Source organism: Amblyomma mixtum, chromosome 9 (assembly GCF_055824585.1).
Source record: "Amblyomma mixtum isolate Tamu chromosome 9, ASM5582458v1, whole genome shotgun sequence".
NCBI classification, from domain to species: Eukaryota; Metazoa; Arthropoda; class Arachnida; order Ixodida; family Ixodidae; genus Amblyomma; species Amblyomma mixtum.
This window is the reverse complement of record NC_143020.1, coordinates 33549635-33567004: the sequence shown is the minus strand read 5'-3', so window position 1 is coordinate 33567004 and position 17370 is coordinate 33549635. Positions and strand designations below refer to the sequence as shown.

Here is a 17370-nt window from a genome sequence, read left to right as displayed (position 1 = left end):
ATTGCTTCGAGTAGAAAAAGAAGACAAAAAAACATGAAAGCAGGTCAACATTTAAAACCTAGAACTAGGCTAGACAGAAATAGGCTAGAAATAGGTAAGGCAAGTAAGAAAAAAAGAACAGGAAATTAAATGGGATTCGATACTCGGAGAGAACTTTCTTTGGCAATGCAACCGAGGCTAGGTAGGAAAAAGAGAAAGACAGACCTTTGTCCCTGTGACGTGGGGTTTTGGGTTTGTCGTTGTTCGGGCTAGGGATAGGAGAGGTGAAAGGAGGGAAGTTAGAAAGACAGTGTGGGGTCGCTAGAGCTGAGAAGCCCATTTCCCAAGGCGCGGGGGGAAAGACCTGTCTCGTTCTCTTTTCTCCCTAGCCTCTGCTGCATTAGCAAAAAAAAAAGTTGCTCGGTAGAGCGCGTGTCGAAACCGAAAGGTAGAACGGAGACAAGGGGTTAGTTCTTCACGGGTGCAGGTTCTCAGTTGCGACATACATTAGTTATATTGCTTCGGTTCAAACTGCAGACAAGGTTTCAACAAAGGTATGGCGACGCTCACCGGCAATTGAAACGAGAAAACTGAAGAGAGAAAAGATAAGGGGTTGCGTAGTTGTAGGTCCCGCGTCCTTCGCTTGGCCCGTTAGCTTGATGGACGCTTCGACAATTCGTGCCTATTCTTCGGCGAGAGAATGCGGCTTCTAGATTCTCTTTTAATTCTCGTCTTTGTTAAACATAGACATAGCGATGCCGAGAAATGAGTATTTTCGTGTCAAATAATCGCTTAGAGAAGGGAGTGATTCCGTTTCCTGCATTCTGTGCGCAGTAACGTGAATCTTGGATGTCTCAAATCGAGTTGGCCCTTTTGTAGAGTGAGCTACATTGGCCACAGTCTCGCCGTTTCGCGTGCTCTCTTGCTCGACCATACTGCGCATGCGCGAGGAGCGAGTGACGTGACTGCGCCAGGCGCGCCGCGTCGCGCGCTTTCGCAGCTGCTGCCGCCGGCGCAGAGCCACGTGACGTCACTGCCCACGCTACGTATATCCTGGCATAGCAGAGCTAAGCCACTGCAAACTTTTTTATTCCGATATCGCTTCCCCGCCAGTCGCGGTGCACGCAGTACGCGGGGCTCTTACCTGCAGTACGCTGTTTTGATTACCTTTGGTAAAGTGGAACCGTTGCTGGCACTTTCCTCATTTTCACAATTTACTCTTTTTAAGGCATAAAGAGGGAGTGTAGGTTATTCAAATTTTGGAACAATGCTGCGTACCTTTGTAATCTGCAATCTCTCATTGCTCATCCGTCCCGCATATCTCACAGCGAAGTCTACACGTTTAAGATTCCCCGGCCGCTTGCCCGCACTACAACTCTTTCGAGCTCCTTACTTCCCCGAACGGTTGTGAACTTCCCCACCGATATCACCGCCATCACGTGTCATCTGCGTTTTAGATGACCGGTGACAGAGGGCGCATATAGACGGATGCATCCAGTGGAAATCGCATTATCAAGTGAAACTGCATCCCAACATGACCGCGTTAAAAACAGAAGTCAAAAACAGGATGCAGTGCTCGAGATCCAAATCACACTCTAAATTTCTGCTTAAAAATAGCGCCGCATAACTACACTAAGAGCTTTACGGCGGTGTCCTTTTGAAGCAATTCTGCTACAGTGAAACTTTATATTTTAAATTGCCGTCGGAGTTAGAATAGAATGGTACTTACTTTTTACCTTCTCGTGCATGTGGTGACTTTCTGTTAAACTAGCTTTATCTGCGTTTACGGTTGTTTCGTAAAAAAAGTTATATAAACAGGAAGTTTAAAATTACCACCTGTTAAATGATGCCGCCTCAATTATGGAGAGTCAAGTTACTGCGACCCGCCTCAATTATGGAGAGTCAAGTTACTGCGTCCCGTTTTCAATTGCGATGTTCTATTTAAAACTTATCACTTCAAAAAACATTCTCGCGAAAATTCAGTTTTGGGAGAAAAATATGTTATACCTAGGAATTAAAAAATTAATAAAGTTCTAGTTTCTGCTGAACACGGCATTTCTAATCGAAAACCATTATTCTCGCTCAAAACGTTGAGGATGTCAATAAAAAAAGAACAAAAAGCCATCACCACTCATGATTAAGGTCTGTAGTCGTGCTGATCATGTTACTATAATCGAATACGCAAGCATGCTTTTTTTTGTGCTGGGGGTCGCACTGAAGCCCCGAGACAACGTTCTCTTTAAATAAGTGAGTTGCCTAATAATTTTTTTTTTGTTACAAGAAATAAATTAAACGAGCTCCGCTGTAGCACATGTATTAACAACGATCTAATACACTTAAACGCAAAGCAAAGAAACGAGAAGTTATTCTAGTACAGCCTAATTCGCGGAACTAAAACAAAAGTTATAAGGGAGGCTCCTTTAATGAAAGTTTTCAGGAATCTATTATGTCTGGTCCGGATGAGGTTTACCGTTAACGAGGTCACAGCAAAGACAGAAACAACAAAAACACCCAGGGCATTAAGATGACAGATTCAAAAGGGATTGAAAGTTTTTAAAACTTGATGAGGACAAGCTGGGGGTTTTATGAGCTATGCAATATTGCGAAGCACTAATTACACGCAACGGCCTTTCGTAAATTAATCCCAAAAAGTCCGCTTCGGTACAAGGTGCACCCAATGTGCTCTCAACAAACTTCGCTAAGCAAATTTCCTGCTTCGCAACGCGTAATACATTATCCGTGATTCGAAGCGTGAAGAATAGTGACCGACTTCCTTGTTTCCAGTGTTGTGCCCAATATCAAGAACTATGATTGCTTTCAAGCGAATAATCCTCGCCCTACGTCAAATAGCAGCAGCTGGTGAGAGAACAAGGGCCACGGTCTCGATAATTGCACACAGTGATTTTAAAGTAAAAAGAGTAAATTCTCCCGCTGTCACGACGGATTCTTGAAGAATATGTTCGCGGAGTCTTAACTTAGACTAAGAATTACAACATGTTTACACATGCTTGACATCTCCGGAGAGTCAAGCTCTCTGTTTCTAGATTTCTCTAAAGCTTTCTTCTGTGCGCTTCACGGAGAAATATTGCTCACACGCAAATCGCACAGGTATTTCAGCGTCGTGCCTGAAAATGCCGTTAAAATTCTACATGTTTCTAAATTCTGTAGCTCAGTATATAGAAGAACACAACGGCTTAAAAAACTAGAGTGTAATTAAAACAAGAATAACTCTCTGCAACGAATGTTTCGAGGTTCAAACTCGATTATGTGGAAATCATATCTGGTCATTGCAGGGAGATACCTATAGCAATATCTCAAGTAGAGAAAATCCAATGAAAAGCAACTGGAATCATTCATGCTGCGTACAAATGAAGCTTGAGCTTCTCCTCCTTCCTCCCTCCCCCACCCTCTCCCCTCCCTTTCTTAATAATCGATGCAGGTTCGCGAGAGTTGTCGCTGAATAAAATTCTTCGATCCGCACTAGGTGTTCTTATTTAAAGTGGCTTACAAATGAGCTCGAAAGTCGCATGTTACAGTTCATTCCAATATGATAAGCGGCATCATGCCATTTGCCGTTTGATCCCGGCCGCGGCGGCTGGAATTTCTTTGGAGGAGAAATTCTAGAGGCCCGTGTACTGTGCGATGTCAGTGCACGTTAAAGAACCCCAGGTGGTCGAAAATTTCCGGAGCCCTTCACTACGGCGTCTCTCATAGCCTCAGTCGCTTTGGGACGTTAAACCCCATAAACCAAACCAAACCATTTGCCGTTTCGTATTTCTGTCCAGAAATGCTTGTGGATTTTCCTCCCCATTGATTTCCTCTCGTTTCAGCGTAGTACACTACTAATTATTCTTTGATTTTGACTGACCAGTTTTGCTTGAGCCTTGGAAAACAAATCAATTCACAAATGATGAAGTCCGAGCCAAACGGATGGGAAAAAAGAGTGTATTCCCCGGAAACTTCCAGCAAATATGTAGCTGGCGTAAATGATTTCTTCTTGTTCAATTTTTAAGTTAATCTTTCTGCGTCCGAACTTCATGCGTTGAGAGCATTGACGACCTCACGCGGATTTTGTATTCAGTGCGTTGATCCTTCCTACTCGCAGCTGCGGTCCAGCAGAAGCTAACCATGTCGAAATACCATGACCCCGAACGACCAATCCGGATGCCTCCGTCACATTTTTGCTTTCTGTGGCCTCAATTTCATGCGGACATTTATGTTCTACCTCAAGCCTGATTGAGCACGAAAACCAAATTAAACAGAAGCAATCGGAAAGGAAAATCGTTTCTGAGGGCTTTCGTCTTCGGAGCCCTCAGTTTCATAGCTAAAATAAACCTTCAAGTGATTCCTCAAACTGGTTTGGAATAATGCTTCACGCGTCGTTGCCACTCAAATAAAAGCGACCATCTTTCCGACTCAGTGGCCCTAAATTCAGCCGAATGCGGTTTACCGAGTTCCCTGCCGCTGACCGGAACGAATGCTCGTTCATGTGTGAAGTCCACAGAGGCGGAGATACTGCTTCCCCTTTGCTTATATTTTCAGCCCCATGGCAGGAATCTCTGTATGCTGCCGGTTTATTGGCAGCACTTGGTGACGTCTACAGAATTTCAAAAGCTGTGGACGTATGTGGCGAGGCGAGACGACACGTGGAGCAAAGGATGCGCTCCGCTTGACACGATAAGTGCCGAGCTACCGACATAGGAAGCAATGGCAAACGCAGATGGCAAGAACATCACTCAAGTATATGAGTGACCCTGCTTTACGCATTTCATCTGTTTTGCAGAAAAGCAAACGATAGCAGGCGAAGAGAGATTGAAAAACACCTATTGGACACAGACAGTAGCTTGAAGTCTTTTAATGCACGCCAAACCAATTTTCATGGCCACTTTTGCCTCTCTGTTTCCGGAGCGACTGCATTCTTTTCGGCAGTTTTGTGCTTTTTGATCCTACTTTTATTCCTTTGTTTTTATAGGTGAAAACACGGTCCCCATAAAATTTCGTACGGATGGATGAGCACACTGCGAAACCTACGTCATGTACTTCGTATGAGCAACGAAACTTGGCCGCAGCTTTTTGAAAAATAGTCACAACGAGCCTGTCTCTACTTCAGGTACACGGAACAAGGGTTCAAAGTAAAATTATAGTTTGCTGACCTATGAGGAAGTATAATGCTCAAGCATCTGAAGACGTCAAGCTTTGTCGGCATCATCATCATCAGCAACAGCCTGGCTACGTCCACTGCAGGGCAAAGGCCTCTCTCATGTCTCTCCAATTAACCGTGTCATTTACCAGCTGAGGCCACCGTATCCCCCCAAACTTCTTTATATCATCCGCCCACCTTTATGCAACAATTATGAAACAATTCAGCATCATCACGAATAATAGCTCAAATACGAGCACCACGAAATTGGTAATCTTCAGCCAAGCTAGTCTCCTGGGGTCACGAGAGGTCGTCATCACAAACGTCATCAGCAACAACGAGTGTAGGAGAAGCGTAAAGGTTCTGTAGCTCCTGAAAGACATCCGTAGAAAATTGTAGAGCACTGCTGTCTGCTGCATTTTAGAAATGCGAAAGCAATTGCTAGTCATCGTTTTCACGTGACAGTTATCACGTGAGCCGCCGCGGTGGCTCAGTGGTTATGGTGCTCGGCTGCTGACCCGAAAGACGCGGGTTCGATCCCGGCCGCGGCGGTTGAGTTTCTTTGGAGGAGAAATTCTAGAGGCCCGTGTACTGTGCGATGTCAGCGCACGTTAAAGAACCCCAGGTGGTCGAAATTTCCGGAGCCCTCCACTACGGCGTCTCTCATAGCCTTAGTCGCTTTGGGACGTTAAACCCCAAAACCAACCTAAACCAACCAGTTATCACGTGACCCTTAGAGTACGTCGGCAACTTGTTTGCAAGTCACTGTTGTCAGGTGACCCTCATCAAGTGACCCATGGATGACGTCAGCAAGTATTTTTGCAAGTCATCGTTGTCCCACATCAGTACATATCCCGAACACACTTTACTGTAGTACACACCACAGCGCTTTCAATTCGTGCCGCTCTAACACGCTTGAACCAACGACCCTTCTTCGCGTATGCACTGCGTGCCCGCCTAGCACACAGAGGGCCTTAGTTTGAACCGAAATGCCGGCGAACTTCTTTTTTGAGATGGTCATTTTCGTGCGGACACTCCTGTACAAGCCATTCATGAGACAAGAAACATTACGCAATAAAATGATAGGAACACAACACCACCAGTCGCTTCATGCGCTGCTACATGTGCTATACATTAGGCTTGAATTAATTATTGCATTTATAGAGAAAAATTGAACTCAAACTAAATTTCGGTGACTGAAGAAGGAGGCCTGCTATGGGATGGATATCATGACCTACATACTGTGATGAAGGCACGACATGAACGTAGCGAAAAGCAACCGGTTTGCCGAATGGGTGATAAGCAGCAATGTTTGTAAAGATTGCGGGAAGTGACTCACGTCCGCAAGAGTTCTATTGCAAAGACCGAATAAACAACGGGAGCTTCTACTGAGTTCTGCTGGCGGTCTTGAGGAATAGCAGCGAGTATAACGCTCCCGTCTAGGCTTCACACGTCTTGAAGCGCCGTAGTTAATTTTTTTAGTGTTGTCTTTCAACATGAATCAGTGCCAGGATTTCGGCAACTTTTCACTTTTTACATGGTTGTTCATAAATTGTTCTCCGAACTAGTGTCAGTAATCACTAAAAGCGTGTGCACAAAACAGCAGTGATCTTCAGGTTGCCGTTGCCACTGCACGCTAGATAGCCATCATGCATCAACTGCTGCTACTATACCTCTCATGTTATCGTAATGTTAGCGCGTATTTTCCAGGTAACTAGCGGCTTCAAAAATTCTGCCAACTAATCCTCTACGGCTGTTCTGTACTGCCTTTCTTCTAACAAAATCTGCTAAACTGCTATAAAGCAGGATTACAGCTATCAGTGTTTAGCGACGCCAGGGAAGATAGCCCACTATAATCGCCTTCTCGTGGCACTGCCATTTTTTAAGCAGCATGTCATCATTAACATTATATGAAAGTCAGTGAAGCCGGATTATGATCGTATATTAGCTTTAAGTGGCGGCGCATTACAAACACCATAACAAGCCTCTCCAAAGCTTCAGCTATCTAAGCGGCCAGGCTATTGCGGCCCCGTAACTCATTTTCGTCTTGTACTCACGTGCTTTCCTTCGGGGATTCCTCGAGCGGATCGATAACGGCGTGGCCGCAGGAGCAGCGCTTGACCTTGATTGGCTGGCCACGTGGGCGTCCTGTAAGGGAGGGTGGAAACCGGATCAGTGTGAGACTCATCGAGTGTCCCCAGAGGCGCCGATAATCGTGTTATCACCGACGAAGCACCACTCCTTCTGCCTCGTTAGGTAGCGAAGAATGGAGGCGATGTACCGCGAAGCGCATGCCGTTTCTTCTTTTTTTTTCTTGCATCTTTTTTCTTCTTTGTTTTTTTTTTCCTGTGAGAAATACCTGGGATGGCGAGCGCCATTTGTCCATTACCAATGCGCGCTGATAAGACAAGACGTGGATCTTTTGGCTACTTCGGGTTTGTTGACAGCAAACTTGTTATTTTTGTGAGATATCCGGTTGCACGAAAAGGGCATTTGTTTCCCCGAGGGAAAAATGAGACGAGAACTGTGAATGCATTTTTCTTATCCAGAAGGCTAGCTTTAATCTCATTACGTCTGGCGTGATCAGAGTTTACCGGTTAATCACAGTGTAACAGAAGGAAGGGTGTCAGGCAGAAAAGATATGAGGGCGACCAACTGAACAGTGTTTCAGCTGAAGAAAATAAAATTATTGCTGCAATATATGAACATGAATAGGTGAGCATCGTAAAGATCATATTAACACACTGGAAAAAAAAAGAATTCAAGGTGGCACGATGCTTGGAAAGTTGGTACAGTATATATATATTCGGAGGTCGTGGGTTTGGTTTCCACCGGCGGCATGTGGTTGTTTTTTCTTCTGCTTTTCTAATCAATTAGCTTTAAGCGATAACATATTCAGTAATATCCTAAATTGATGGACGCCACAAAATAAATAAATTAAAAATCCCCTGTGCCCCTTGGTTTCAGTGGCTGTTGGCTGCTCTGATATTTATAACAAGCCGCTCATTCCCGTTCCCTTTATATATACATATATATATATATATATATATATATATATATATATATATATATATGTGACAGAAGACAACAGCCACAGAAACCAAGGGGCACAGGGGATTTTTTTTTAATTAATTTATTTATTTTGTGGTGTTGATCAATTTAGGATATTACTGAATATGTTATCGCTTAAAGCAAATCGATTAGAAAAGCAGAAGAAAAAACAACCACATGCCGCCGGTGGGATCCGAACCCACGACCTCCGAATTACGCGTCCGGTGCTCTACCTCTGAGCTACGGCGACGGCTGTCAAATCTTCTGCTTTCGGGGGTATTTGTGTTTACAAGTAACCTAATCTTGAGATATATATATATATATATATATATATATATATATATATATATATATATATATATATATATATATATATATATATATATATATATATATACACTGCTTTATATGAAAAAGTGTCGCTGAGTTTCTGAAGACTACATCGCGAGAATCACCAGAAGAAAGGAAAAAAGAAGCTGATACCTCATGATTGTCCGTAAAGAAATCAAAAACAAAAAATCTGTGTATTAAAATATGAAATAAAAGGTCACAGGATATGCTTATCTCATGAAAATATCAATGAGATTCAATGTTGAAAAACAAGCGGGTTCAAACTTTCATCCCTTGCATAGTCTCATTGACTGCTTTCTCTATTTAATGCGGAGTTCTGGAAGCAGAAGGCTGTTTCGTGGTGAGAAGCTTGTAATGTCGGATACTTCATCTTAGACTTCCTGATAACATAAAGCTGGCCAGCGTTATTCACAAATGAGAATGCAGTTTATTTCCGACATAAGTCCTTTGATTACAGCATGTAAAGAATGCAGATCTTCTTAAGAATATCTGAAGCACGAAATCGAATGTAAAGAATAAATTAAGCAGTTTGATGACGGATGCGTGCAAGTGAAGGTAAACGGTTTAATGCGCAAGGCCCCGTGACTTATGCAGCAATTTAGGTGACTTTATATAAAAGCTTAGCAGAACGCGATTAGCGTGCACGTGGTAGAGTAGTTAAGAGCTTCTTCAAGAGTCCTTATGACATGGTCAGTCGCCTGTTTCATAAGGTTCTCTTTTGTAAGATGGTTATCTTTTATTTTTCACAATTGTTAAACTAGAGTAGCAGGGAGGAAAATGCTAAGATGCTACGCGAGAACGCGTGGAACATAAAACGAGATTAATTACCAATGAAAAACCAGATCAAGGATAAGTGAGTTTTCTCATTCGCCGTTCGCACGCAGCCCTTCTATTAAGGCGAAAGCCTTTTATGGCTCATACTCGCGGTGTCCGTCCGTGCGCTGGAATCGTGCCAACTCTGGCCTCTCCTCCGCGCAGCGGCGCAACCTCCTCCCCTCCTTAGCAACCGACGCGTCCGTGGGGGGGCGCAGCTGTGCATAGCAACGGTGACGTCACACAGTAGCGGTAGAACGACCACCGCGCGTCGGCGGTGGCAGCTGAACCGCCGCTCCTTCTCCAGGCGTCTCGTTGCAGTCGAGTGAGTGAGACGCATGGCTCCGCAGCGGCCAAGTGATTCTACGCCAAGCGGTTCGGAGAAGCGGCAGCGGACGCCGGATTCCCCAACACCAAACGCCAGAAGAACAAGGAGCGAATGTGCATGCGACGATTGAACATGTCACCAGATGCGAAAGCAAGGGAGGCAGAACGGACGAGGCTTTCGCCAAGCAGACGTTAGAATTTCCAAAGTGTCTTCGGTAATTTTTTTTCGTAATGTCTCCTCCTAGTATTTGCAACAGCACTGACCTTTTTTTTCTTCTTTAAATGCGATTATCGGTGCAATAACACTACGGCATTCATCCTCCAGAGCAGCTTGTGATAGCAACTAATAATTTTGAAGCTTTGCGCTCTCACAGATAGTCATAGCGAAATCCTTGCCTCTGCCTCTTTTTCCTCCCGAGAGGGCCCACTCTGAGGCCCAAGGAGCACCAACGTTGATAGAGAGAGCCGAAAAATGGCGCATTTCCATTTTCGAGGAACACGTGGACACAGCACCTCTCTATTAGTAAAGGGTAAAAAGCAAGTTTATCACCCTGTAGCAGTGACGCCATTTAGTGCTCCGTTAAATGGTAGCCGCACAGCTACCTCTACTGTACAGACGGCAACGGCGTGAACCACACATAACCACTCTAGTACTACATCACTACAGCGTCTGAAAATTCAAACACCAAAACGTCTATCTCTTTGACATGCTCCAAAGGTGTTCTAAATGCTAACCCTTTGTAAGGCTTTCAGTGGGTCAATTTAAAAAAAAAACCTGTAGGATAACATTACCTTAAAGATGCGAAGTATTCTGTGCATACATAGGAGCACATGTGTATACATAACTGCAGCTACCGCAGATTTCCACGCCTTCTGCGTAGGCTTTCGCCACCTCTATTTGAGGCCCACCTAAATAAAATATTACTAAGTCTTCCTCTTCATCTTATTTGTCTTAAACCCATCAGGATACCATGAATAACCTGCTCTCCTTACTGCACACTTATAAGCACATCGGTGCTCTTTGAAGCACGTCATTCTGAGCCTACGATTGTCCTTAGCTGGAACAACAAATGCGCGAACTACGAAAACCGGGGAATGTGAATTCTAAATTTGTTCGGTTTCTTCTTGCACTGAAAGTTCAACATAAATCGATTTACGATGTGTTTTACGTGGCTCCGCCTACAAGCCCAGGCCGTCGGTGCCGCTGCGGTGGATTCGTTGCGCAAGAAGCTGGCTGACACCCAGCATCGATCTCAGTAACACAAGAGAAGAGTTTCGCAACACAGCTTGTGTCACACTAGTTCTCTTCAATTAGGCCGCCTCTGCGCCCCCCTCGTAGATACAAAGGGTCTGTCGGGACGCTAGGCGACGAGCCTGTGCCGCCATAGAGTTTCTTACTATTACCTAGAGGGAAAGCTGGCAGCCCGTCTATGGGAGTTTGCATGGCGACCCCTCGAGACCACTTCAGCCACCATGGGCGCTCAAAGCATCATGGGGCGGTGAGCTACTTGTTGCGGAACTGCAACTTTTGGCCAAAAATTAATAGAAAAATAAAGCTGTTTGATAACTACAAACGTCCTAACATTCAATATCTTGTTTAATGATTGCAACAAACGATCAGAAAAGCATTTAAGTGCAAAGCTTGCCCAAAATAAGAGACGACTCGCTCTCCTATTGGCCAAGTAGTCAACACTATAAAAATTAATATTTCGTAATTAACAGGCGCAGTTTTAAAAGCAAATATATTTTCAAAAAAAATGTTGTTGCTTAGATACTTTAAGAGGTTTTTAATGGAATTTCAGAAAAGTGAAACCTTTTATTGGCGTCGTGTGTCGTCGCGTTTTCACTACTATGAGTTTTGCCCACTGCGTTCGCGGGAACGTCGTCTGCGCCTTTTCCTTCTTTCCTCCATGGTCTGCGCACACACGAACAGCGTTTTCGGAATGAAACGTCTTAGTAGTGCCACTCCATGTTCCCAAAAAACTACGACTGTCTCGCAACAAGTAGCTCACCGCCCCATGATGCTTTGGGCGTCCATGGTGGCTGAAGTGCAGCGCCGCCAGCTTTCCCTCTAGGTAATAGTAAGAAACTCTATGTGTGCCGCCTGCCCACACACCGCCGCCATTTGCAAACATGATCCACCGTACGACGCCAGCTCTGGCCATGAGTAGGGCCTTGTGTGAGTGATTTTCAGCAGCTTCTCCTGGTGCGCCCACGTTTCTGGGATGAGCGCAAGACATTGCTGATCGGCCTCAGGAAGTGTAATGTTCCAGGGGCCGAAGTCATTATCTACGTGCTCTTGAGCCTTCAGACATTTACATGACGCCGAGCCTATGGCGGCACCGGTAATATGTACAGTCGGAGAACCACATGTTTTGGAAAAGAAGCCAGTGACTCTATTATTAGCCACCGGCTAAAAACTACACTTGTGGAAGTTAAAGCTAAAATCCTGTTATTTCACCTCCACAAGTGCGGTTTCAAGCCGATAACAGAGCTACGGACTTCTTTTAGTGAAGCACGTGGTCCAAATACTTTTGTCCCAGACTGTACAGCTTTGTTCAAATGCAAATGTCTTTAGGCAGCAGATTTTGTTCCCAAGCGTCTATAGTCGGATACAAGTCAAGAACGAAGCGGCGGGTGCCCCTCAAAGCAGCCCCTCCGGCCAATGACCTCGAATCATTTTCATGACACCGCGGCTAATCCAATTACACCGCAACTAATCGACTTTTATCTGGCATTCCCTGCGATGCAACGCTAGCAGGTCCAAGGGGATTAAGCTCGACGTCATGAGAATCGGTCGACGCCATTGGCAGGAGGTCCTGCTTCGAGGGGCGTTTGCCACTTCGTTCTTGAGTTTTATCCGACTATAGCTGGACCGTTAAAGCACATCTTCATATCCGAACTTCGGGAGGCGAAGGAAAACTCTAGTTTTCCGCCCTGCGTATCTTTAGAGCTTAAGGTACGCATTAAGTGTTCAACGAACGCCTCGAAGAGAACTCTTCTGGCCTGAAGACTTTCGGACGTAGGCGCGAGACATGAGAACGATTCTTTACGGTTGCTACAGTCGGGTACAACTCTAGAAGGAAGCGGCTTTTCCCCGACAAAGGAACCTGCTACCAGCCAATGGCGTCGGCTGTTCTTCATGGCCTACTAGCTTGATAATGCAGGGAGTGGCAAATGAAAGGGGATAGCCAACTTCTTGCATTGCCACGCCACTCCCTGCATTATCACCCTAGCGGGTTCATAAGAATCGGCCGACCCCGTTGGCTGGAAGCAGGTTCCTTTGTTGGGGAAAAGCTGCTTAGTTCCTGAGTCGTATCCGACAATATATTGTAAGACCAAGGTATTGCAAGACCAAGGACAATCACGCCATCAACCTTGGTGTCAAAAAGGTTTCAGCGCCGCATACGTGTGCGCAGAAGAACGTAATCCTCAGTAGAAAGTAGTGCCAAGGGGGCGTTTCGTTATTCTGCGATTCCTTCGTAATGGCACCTTGTCTTCAATGGTTTCTTTCTTCCGACGTGGCCAATCAATAGCGGCGCGAAATGTGCAGGGCAAGGACCAAACTGCTTCAAGCGAAGTCTCCCTTGGAAACGCGACCCACGGGAGCGGGCAGAGCACTTAGGCGATATTGATTCCGGTAGGCTCTTCAGAGACTCGTCGATTTCATCCGGTGACATATGTTCCTCACTGAAACCTTCCGGTTTCTTCTTTCCTCCCCCGCTTTCTTCGAGGCCTCTGTGGAGCTTGCAAGAAAAGTTTTAAATATAAGCTCTTCGGAGCCACCTGGCCTGAGTGCTTGCGCTTTTTTTTTCCTTTAGAAAATGAAGAATTATGAAAGAAAAATTATAAATTAGTTCCTTCGGGAATCGATTTCAGCTGCTTCAAATTTAAGCTCAGTGTCGAAACACAAGAAGTAAGGGTGAAATTTTTACGCTAACAAAAAGCTCTCATCCCACGCAGCCTTGACGAGAGCGGTCTGCCGATGGAAACGCTTCACAGAGATGTAATCTAAACGCTTAAAATGTATTGCTTCGTTATCTGTCTTTCTTTTTTTTTTCTTTTTTAAAGGCTGTGCGTACTTAACCGTCACGAATGGCTGCTTTGGTGGAGCGAAATAGAATCGCTCATTATATCGTGCGCTGCGACAATTATGAAGGAGCTCTCCATGTTTTCCACGTCAGCTGTGAAGCAAGGTGACTTTGAAGGGATTTTGAGGTTTCGCCATTTTAATGCGAAAACACTATTGCGATAGGTAAACCCCTAGCAGGATGTTTCGATGTTTGTATGCCTGCGGTGTTTGTGGGTTTTGCGCCAAGTTAAATAAATAAATAAAAATAAATCAAATAAATATCCGGTGTGAATTTTGCGACACAGGTTGCTCTTGCCGAGCGAACAATCATTAATTTTGCTCATACCTGCCACGGTGAACAGTTTGCTCACTACCCGGTGGGCTGGTTGTGATGACGCCACAAGGTCACGTGAACTAGGTGGGCACCACCTGCCACAGTCATGCTCGTAATTTTTCGCCCACAGCGCCGACGCCGGATTTTCTGGGTAGTAGGGGGCCTCAATCGTTATCGCTTTAAAAGGGCGTTGCTAACATGGCGTAGCGCTCTAAAGCACGGCTCTCGCTTTGTAGTTAATTCGTTCTTCTGCTACGTTTTTGTTACGAAAGCAACACTACGCTAGTCGCCGAGCCATTTAGCAGAGCCGAGGAAATGCCATACTGCGCATGCGCGAGGAGCAGTGACGTCACATGGCGCACAGATAGCACGCCGTCGCTGCGCGGGTGACTCAGAGGTGCCGCCGCCGCACTAGCCAGTTGCGCATGCGCAGTAGCGGCGCATAGCTAGCGTGCCGGGGCCGCCGCCACTGCCGCACGCTCTCCATCGCCTCTCTCTCTCCTCGTTGCTTTCGCAATCCTCCAGGTTTAACCACAGCTAAACCGCTGCCAATTTTCGGGAACGCCAATGGCTGTAAGTGGCTCATAGGTCTTTCCTTTCGTCTTTTCTCCCCTATAACGAAACAAGTGGCCGAAAATTTTTGTTTTTATTTCATTTCACCATTCAGCCGCTCGTAGACCTATAAACGAAGCCGTCGGTCTGTTGACAAAAATGGTTCGCTTTACGAAATGTAGATGGCACCACTATGACTGGAATTATCATCACGTCTGCGTTTGCCTACGATGAACTAAAACTGCGCACGCGACGTCCCAAAAAATTCCGCGTTTAGCATACGTAGACGCGCATAAGCGCTATTCCAACGCTCCCTGCTGTACACGATGCGCGTCGCTTTCGTCGCCATTATTATTCCGGCTGGCTGATCGAGTCAAAAGAGGCGCGCAGCAGTCGGAAGCAGTAGCGCGCCCGGTTTGATCCGCGCTGACGCTTGTATTGACCGCTTCCGGCAAGCGGCCGCCCGCCTGGCGAAAATATCAACTGCGCTAGATGTGCACGACGAACAGATATTTCGTGGCGTCGGACGCCCGTCGGACACCGCAGGGCGGGATTCGTCGTTTTGTATTCGGAAATTCGTTCCTTGTCGGAAGGCCCTTAAAGCGCTCGGCCATCGTCGTTAGGATGGCCCCAGTCTGCCGCGGTGGCTCAGTGGTTATCGTGCTCGGCTGCTGACCCGAAATACGCGGGTTCGATCACGGCCGCGGCGGCTAGAATTTCGATGAAAGCGTAATTCTAGAGGCCCGCGTACTGTGCGATGTCAGTGCAGAACCCCAGGTGGTGGAAATTTCCGGAACCCTTCACTATGGCGTCTCTCATAGTCTGAGTCGCTTTGGGACATTAAACCCCATAAAATAAACTAAACCAAACCAGTGTTTGTAGCCTGTAATTGTAGCAAAAAAAACGCGCCTTTCGCTTGATACTAATAGCCGCAGTGATAAGAGATCGGCCTGCTTAAATAGTGCTTGTTGTGCAATTCCAATAAGATGGAGTACTGGGGCGTTATCCCACAGTAAGGAGGCGTACTTTAAAGCTAGAGAGTAAGTCTTGCAGAGTAAACAGGTATGAGGAGATAGAGTGCACAATAGATTAAATTTATTATACAAACGTAAAGGAGACAGAGCTATAGGATTGACTTGTACTGACCAATCGCAATAACGCAGGTAATGGTTAATGGCTGCTCGACGTCTCAAAAGATACTGTAGTGAAGGCCTCCGGAAGTATTAGCACATAGTGTAACGCACATTACTAATTACTATTGCCCGCATTGCTACAAAATAGGATCGTTTTAAAATTTCATAATGTTTGTAATTGATTCTTCACTAGACATAACGCATAAGGATCCAGAAAATTATTGAACACTTTTGTCTATTACTTTCTGTGAAATATACACTCTAGCTCTGATTCTCATTCTGATTTGGTTTGCGATTCAGGCTATGGAAAAAAAGCTTTCAAGTACGGATAAAGAAAATCCAGACCTGGCAGAACCACAAAATGTTTTTAAGAAGGGAGGCGTTTGAAGGTTATACTTTTCTTAGTACCGCTGTGCACTGAAAAACGTAAGCGGTAAAATATAGGCCTTTGTAGTTGTCGTTTCTACACATAAAATATTCATACGAGAATGCAATCTGAGATTTCCTCTACGACTTTATATATAACAGAACCAGGGCTACATGCCGACGTACAGCAGGCCAAATGTTCTGCTGGCGTGCGTGACGGCCGCTTTTTGCTTGCTCCAGTTTTTTACGACGCAGCATACTTGCGGAAAGCTGATTATAAATGACCAGCTCGGGGAACCTGGGCTTGGATTCGATATTTTCGCAAGTTTGGTCCGTCATAAAATGCGGGAAAAAGCAAAAAGCGGCATTCACGCACGCCAGCTAAACATTTGGCCGGGAGTACTACCGCTACTAAAGGCGGTATACAAAAAATTAAAGCGGAAATAAACTTGCATGGGCTAATCAGCGGAGAGGAGATGATCATGCATACGAAGAGATTTACGACGGTGCTACCCCTTCTCGCAACTGCTGTTCACTGTTTATGTAGCTAGAACGAAAAACAGGCTAGATGAGTGTACAGCTGGGTTTTACTCAGCGTATAGAAGAAATGGGCTTGTGGAAGGCATGTAATGTGCAAGCAAGAAAACCGCCGGTCCTTAAGGGTAGCAGACTGGATTCCAAGAGAAAGCAAACGTAGCAGGGGGCGGCAGAAAGTTAGGCGGCGGATTAGGTTAGATGTTTGCGGGGATAGGGTGGCTGGAGCTGGCAAAGGACAGGGTTAATTGGAGAGACATGGGAGAGGTCTTTGCCCTACAGTGGGCGTAGTCAGGCTTATGATGAGAAAAATGTACACGGACTAACAATAGTTCACCAGACTGCCCTGTTTTAGCATATGATGATGATGTCGTACTGTTTTGCAGGTAGCCAAAGTGAGCTTCACCTTCTCTCAGGCACTTCCGAGAAGCAGGAAACAGTGGATTAGATTGCAGGGTTGAAACTTCGGTAGGGATGGTAATGATAGCGGGACTAGAACAGTATCAATAGAGTGAGATGAAATTCCGCACGTAGAGGAGTACAGATATATGAAGGTGTGGCCTAACGAAACAACGGAAATATTTGTAGAGCCACGAAGAACATCTCGAGAAGAGAGTAAAGAAGATCGCTATTGTAATGACGCACAAATAGCTATGCGGACAAAAATTGAATAAAGTATTGCGAGGACTCCGGGGCTGATATTTTTGGAACGCTATAC

At 45.4% G+C, this 17370-nt stretch overlaps 1 protein-coding gene across 3 annotated transcripts in view; it reads right to left on the bottom strand.

Moving 5' to 3' along the window:
- LOC149328699 (uncharacterized) overlaps positions 1 to 17370 on the bottom strand; it is a 340147-nt gene that overhangs the window by 206104 nt on the left and 116673 nt on the right. For all 3 annotated transcript variants that reach the window (XR_016285470.1, XM_089559646.1, XM_089559645.1), the window contains exon 2: positions 7177 to 7267. The gene's annotated coding sequence lies outside the window, so the exon portion shown is untranslated. The remainder of the gene's footprint in view (positions 1 to 7176; positions 7268 to 17370) is intronic.